The sequence below is a fragment of the Lepisosteus oculatus genome, chromosome 14 (genome assembly GCF_040954835.1).
Source record: "Lepisosteus oculatus isolate fLepOcu1 chromosome 14, fLepOcu1.hap2, whole genome shotgun sequence".
Classification (NCBI taxonomy): Eukaryota; Metazoa; Chordata; class Actinopteri; order Semionotiformes; family Lepisosteidae; genus Lepisosteus; species Lepisosteus oculatus.
The window spans coordinates 56,614,598-56,620,356 of record NC_090709.1 but is presented as its reverse complement, the minus strand read 5'-3'; the positions used below and the strand labels follow the sequence as shown (position 1 = coordinate 56,620,356).

Below are 5,759 nucleotides of genomic sequence, written 5' to 3'. Positions count from 1 at the left end.
CCCAATGAACATCTGCAGGTTTCCGTAGTGTGCCTGCAAAGAGTGATTAATTCGAGACTGGCACATGTCCCGATTTTATTTAACAATGCTACAGTAGATACACATTTTCTAATGCAGCCTTCATTACAAAACAGTTTATTTATTGAAAGCCTGTTATGTAAAAAAGAGTGAAACAAAAATATATGGATTACAATCTTTCAAAGCTGAAGATGTTACTTAGATAAATTGACATTTTACGTATCCAGACGCTTTTTTATTATTATTTTTATTTATTTCTTTTTTATTTTATTTTTTTTCAGATGCTTTTCAACCTCTGCTTTTAGAACTTTGCTGTGCTTCCTGAATCATTTTCAGTGTTATAAACTGGGTATAGAGGGAGCGATCTCTTTGTAGAGCAGTTGATAGGCTGGAGCTGTTCAGACTACTCTTGCTATTTCTCAAATGTTTCAATCATTTTTCTTTCACGCTAGGAAGAGAGTGTGTTTGGTTTTCGTTTCACTGATTCTCAGTGAAGATTTGGGAATTAACGATGAAAGAATCAGTTGCCTAGGAAAGTAGAAGCTTTGGTTCACAACGATCTTGAAGACACGCCCATGTAGAGCAGCTTGTGATGATTCGTACTATAAAAGACCAAGTGCTCAAAGTGACGTCTGCGTTAACCGTTTAGACTTTTCATCTTGGACGCACTTTTCGAAAGCAAAGATAGAAAAGTTGTGTTGCATCACACTAAGGTAACTGTCAGCAGAGTGGTGCAGTGGAAGTGTGCTGGGCCCATAACCCAGAGATCGATGGATTGAAACCATCCTCTGCTATGTACATTTTATGCACGATTGATAAGCACACCATCCGTTTAATGAAGTGCATTAAAACTAATTTTTTCTCTCGTGTGTATGCAAGCTTCACACTTATGGTACTCTTTAATCTTTACCAATAGCAGATGCCCAAATGTATCTTTGGTTGTTCTGCGATCCTTGATAGTTTCCTCAAATTCTTCAAATGAACATCCATATCAAAGCAATTATGTTTATATATATATTACAATTAAGGTACATATTTAAAATAGCAACACACATTTGTATAATACTTATTTAATAATAATTGTCAAGGACTGTCAAGTTCTCCAACAAATCTGTGTTCTAATTTTAAAATATTTTTGCTAAGGATACAACGGGTGTATAAATGAATTCTCCCAACAGCCAGTTTGAAGAAAAATTCCCCATGTGAAGATGGTTTTCTTGGAAATTGACTTAGGTACTTAATTCTTTACTTGTAGTTCCACTCAAGTAAAACGCACATTTCCTGCAAAGTTCAAGAGGGTTTGCGAAGAAATCCCATCAATTTTTAGCGAAGGTTATGTTACATCATAACAATCTGAAGCGTGTCCCTGAGTGTGCTTGAACCACCAATAATAACTGCACAGAGACACATTTTCACCATTCATACTTTTGCAGTTTAAGAAAATAAAATACTGGCATTTTCCTGCCAGCTGGCAGTACTTCTTCTGCACTGATGAAGAATAATCAAGAACTTTATTTCATCTTTCACAGGTTTTTATTTTCATAAAAGGAAGTGAATACTTGTATTAAGCTAAATCAAGACGATGGAGATGCACTGCCGTTGTTTTTCTGCACATTTCGTTAAAATGAGAAAAAATCACAGGCATTTTTTTGCAGTATTTCTTCTGTCCTGATAAGCAAGATTTGTATTTTATCTTTCAGAAGTTGTATGAATGTCTTGAAGTTCAGAAACAACTTGTTCCAGAAAGGAAATGAACACTTGCTTTAAAGTAAATCAAGATGTATGTCTCTCTCACTGCGTGTGCTCTTATCTGTCCATCTCTCTCTCTCTCCTCTTCTCTCTGGGTCTGTGTAGAGTATCTAAAGGGGATGTAACACCACCTGGCAAAGAAGAAAAATTCTCAGAGGCAGAATAAAAAATCAATATTCTCTTCTCATTCAGATTCACAGTGTAGACTAACACTCAGACTGAAGCTCAACTCCATACTGCTCGCTACCCTCACAATCCAGGACCAGAAAATATTCAGACAATCAGTGCTGCTTCATGAATAATATCAGAACAGCCTGGACTCAAGTCACATCTCCCCCTTTTCTCCTTCCTCACAGCCTCTTAGAGACAGAGAAGAGCTCCTGGTTCTCCTCTCTGTGAACTGGGCTCAGGGGTCACTGATCTGGCAGCTGTGGGCTCTGTTCCAGGTCAGAAGCAAGAAGTTTCTATGAACCCTTTCCAGGACTTCCAGCCCTTCGGTATTACTTTCTTTACTGTATGTCAGCCTCCCAAAATTTATAAATGTTTTATAACACACATGAGTGTGGAATTATCTTATTATTTATATATAGTATTTATGTAATAAACACCAGTAGTGACACTATGATCAGTATATTGATTATTTGTAGCCGATGGTCCGATGGTCTACAATAGTGACCATTTGACCAGTCTGTAGCTCTGAGCAGTGGGACTCAGATCACACAGAAGACCTGTCTGTGTGTGATTCCACACCAGCCCTGGGATTCAGTTACTCTCACAAATGTCTCACAGACTGTCTTATAAATTTACAATTAGATGAAGTCATGTAACAGTTTTACAGATAATTTAAATAATCAGACAGCAGTTTTGGCAGTGGATACATCTCCACATGGGGGAAAGGGACAGTAAAATAGTAAGGAAAATACAAAAGAAGAAACTGAAATATGTGCGCTCACTGTAAAGTACGAAGAGGTGGTCAGACAAGCAAAACAGCTTTGCGGATAATGCGATGCGACATTGTTTTGTGTCAATCAGCTCACGGATTCAGCTTCATGTGCCTTAAGCTGTGCATGCCTTCATGAAGACTCTCTTTAAGATGATTGCACCTTTCATTGTCAAATCGCCTTCTTTGCATACAAAAGTTGCACCAATACTAAGAGAAAGGATGAGGAATGGCTTTTATCAAGCGATTGCAGTGTTTGTTTGACTGAGGATCCTTGTGTGCTGAACTGGCCTCTGGAGAAGTGTAGTGCAGTAAAACAGAAGGTTTGTGTCACTCAAGATTGTTACAGAACAGAACAATACAATTACAATACTTTTGTGAGAGTAAATATTACTGGTGCATCACAGTTCTTATAATGGTGAAAACAGGAGCACCTTCTCTACATTTTTGACTGAAGTATTTAAACGGAAAAAATACTATCACTATGCAATTCATAAATGCAATTGAGCTCCTCTAAATGTTCTAGTCTGATGAAACAATGTATAGAATTAGGTGACAATATCGGAATTCATTCAAATGCATAAGATTAATTTTCAGCAACAAAAAAAGTGCTCGGAAATATTTTACAAGAATGAAACCTTACATTCACCTAAATAAACATTCACCCTCTACATTAGCAGAGAACAGTAGGACAGAAGGTTAGTGTCACTGGACACTGCGTCAGAGAGGCTGATCTCTTCTCCCTCATTATGCAGGCTTACCCACTCATGATGAACTGTCCTCCAGCGATACTCAGCTGCCATCATCGACTCAGACATGACGTTCATGTACATATTATACCTTAATATGGCACTGCGTTACAATGATTTGATCAAAACAACTGGTGAAAAAATAATAATCAAATATTTTTTTCCTTTCTTTTAGTAGCTAAAGACCAAAAAAGAAGCATTTATTCTTTTCCTCTCCTACCAGCCCTTACAAGTCACCCAGTTTTTAGTTTAGGGCTGGATTAAAGCTCCAGTCTCTTTGAGGGTTGAGTTGGAATCCCACAGCTGCCAAATATCTCCAACTATCTCAGTGTTAAGAAGCAAAAAAACTCACATTTGCTGCAGAAGGAACAGGAGAATTCTTGCCATTCAGCCTTATAGCGTGATGTCATTTTCTCATTCTCGTTTTTAGATGCTTGTGATCGAATCTATGATCCTTATGAGTGTGGTCACCCTCCATAAAGGTAGCACAGATACAACGTGCCATGTTTTCAGAGAATCACATGAATTACAGGTCAGAAGAAGGCGACAAAGTGTCCGCTAGGCAGTTCAGCGATTTCAATGGTGTTCTCTGTTGTTTAGGTCCAGAATGACACCCGTTACAACCAGGAAACACACAGTGTCAGGCATCAAAAAGACTTCCCAAAACCCCGATCCTCTCCTTGATCCGGTGATGGCATCCAGACATTTCCTGCAACACAGCCAGGATACGGTCTTCAACAACACGAGTGAAAAGCTAATTCCCAACCTTTGCAATCCTTTGCAAAGAAGGACCGCATGTGCTCAGTGTTAAATGCACTGTTCATTATTAATAATAATAATAATCTTTACATTATATAGCGCCTTTAAAGGTGGCTTTTCAAAGCACTTTACAGAATGACAACAATAAAGTTAAAAAAATACACAAGATAAGCAGGATGAGAATACACAGTTAGAGGAGACAATAGATGGTGGTATTAAATACAGTAGGAACAGAGGGGGTAAAGAATAGTTTATTAAAGGCTCTTCTAAAGAAGAGGGTTTTGAGTCTGGATTTGAAGGAGTTTAGAGAAGGTGACTCACTGATATCCTTGGGGATAAAGATCCAGAGCTTTGGGGCAAAACAGGAGAAGGCCCTGTCACCCATAGAGTGTAGATGGACTGGGGGACAGATAGGAAAACACAATTAGAAGAGCGGAGGTTGTGAGGTGGGGAGTAGGGCGATAACCCAGACAGGTACTGAGGTGCTAAGCCATGGAGAGCCTTATAGGTGAGCTTGAGGATTTTGAAGTTGACAGGAAGCCAGTGCAAGGACTCCAGGACAGGAGTGATGTGATCACAGTCCAGTGCTTATTTCTTTCTTGTGGCTGCTGGTTCATTTTCAACTGTGGACTCTTAAGAAGTCCTGTATTTGACTTGATCAACACCAATCCCTAGAGGATTTCGAAAGGTTCAATAAAAATGACACATGACTCTGGGGGGACTCGAACCCACAACCTTTGAATGACTTCATTCTATCAAGGCCTAGAAGTCCAACGCGCTCTCCATTGCGCCACAGAGCCAGCTGTGTGAAAAAGTGTTTGCCCCCTTCCTGATTTCTTATTTTTTTGCATGTTCGTCACACTGAAAGTTTCAGATCATCAAACAAATTGAAATATTAGACAAAGATAACACAAGTAAACACAAAATGCAGTTTTTAAATGAAGGTTTTTATTATTAAGGGAAAAAAAAATCCAAACCTACATGGCCCTGTGTGAAAAAGTGATTGAGATTTATCAGTCTGGAAAAGTTTATAAAGCCATTTCTAAAGACCAAAATTACCCCAAGAGCACAGTGACGACTCATCCAAGAGGTCACAAAAAACCCCACAACAACATCCAAAGAACTGCAGGCTTCACTTGCCTCAGTTAAGATCAGTGTTCATGACTCCACCATAAGAAAGAGACTGGGCAAAAATGGCCTGCATGGCAGAATTCCAAGACGAAAACCACTGATGAGCCAGAAAACATCTTGATGACCCCCAAGACTTTTGGGAAAATACTCTGTGGACTGACGAGACAAAAGTTGAACTTTTTGGAAGGTGTGTCCCATTACATCTGGCGTAAAAGTAACACAGCATTTCAGAAAAGGAACATCATACCAACAGTAAAATATGGTGGTGGTAGTGTGATGGTTTGGGGCTGTTTTGCTGCTTCAGGACCTGGAAGACTTGCTGTGGTAAATGGAACCATGAATTCTGCTGTCTACCAAAAAATCCTGAAGGAGAATGTCCGGCCATCTGTTCGTGGCCTCAAGCTGAAGCGCAC

The 5,759-nt window shown here is 39.2% G+C and overlaps 1 non-coding gene across 1 annotated transcript; it reads right to left on the bottom strand.

Annotated features, from left to right (window-relative positions):
- Positions 1–4,922: 4,922 nt before the first annotated feature.
- trnar-ucu (transfer RNA arginine (anticodon UCU)) lies at positions 4,923–5,015 on the bottom strand. The gene is made up of 2 exons: positions 4,979–5,015; positions 4,923–4,958 (listed from the first exon to the last, which is right to left on the bottom strand). It is a non-coding gene; the product is annotated as a tRNA-Arg (tRNA).
- Between the last annotated feature and the right edge of the window lie 744 nt (positions 5,016–5,759).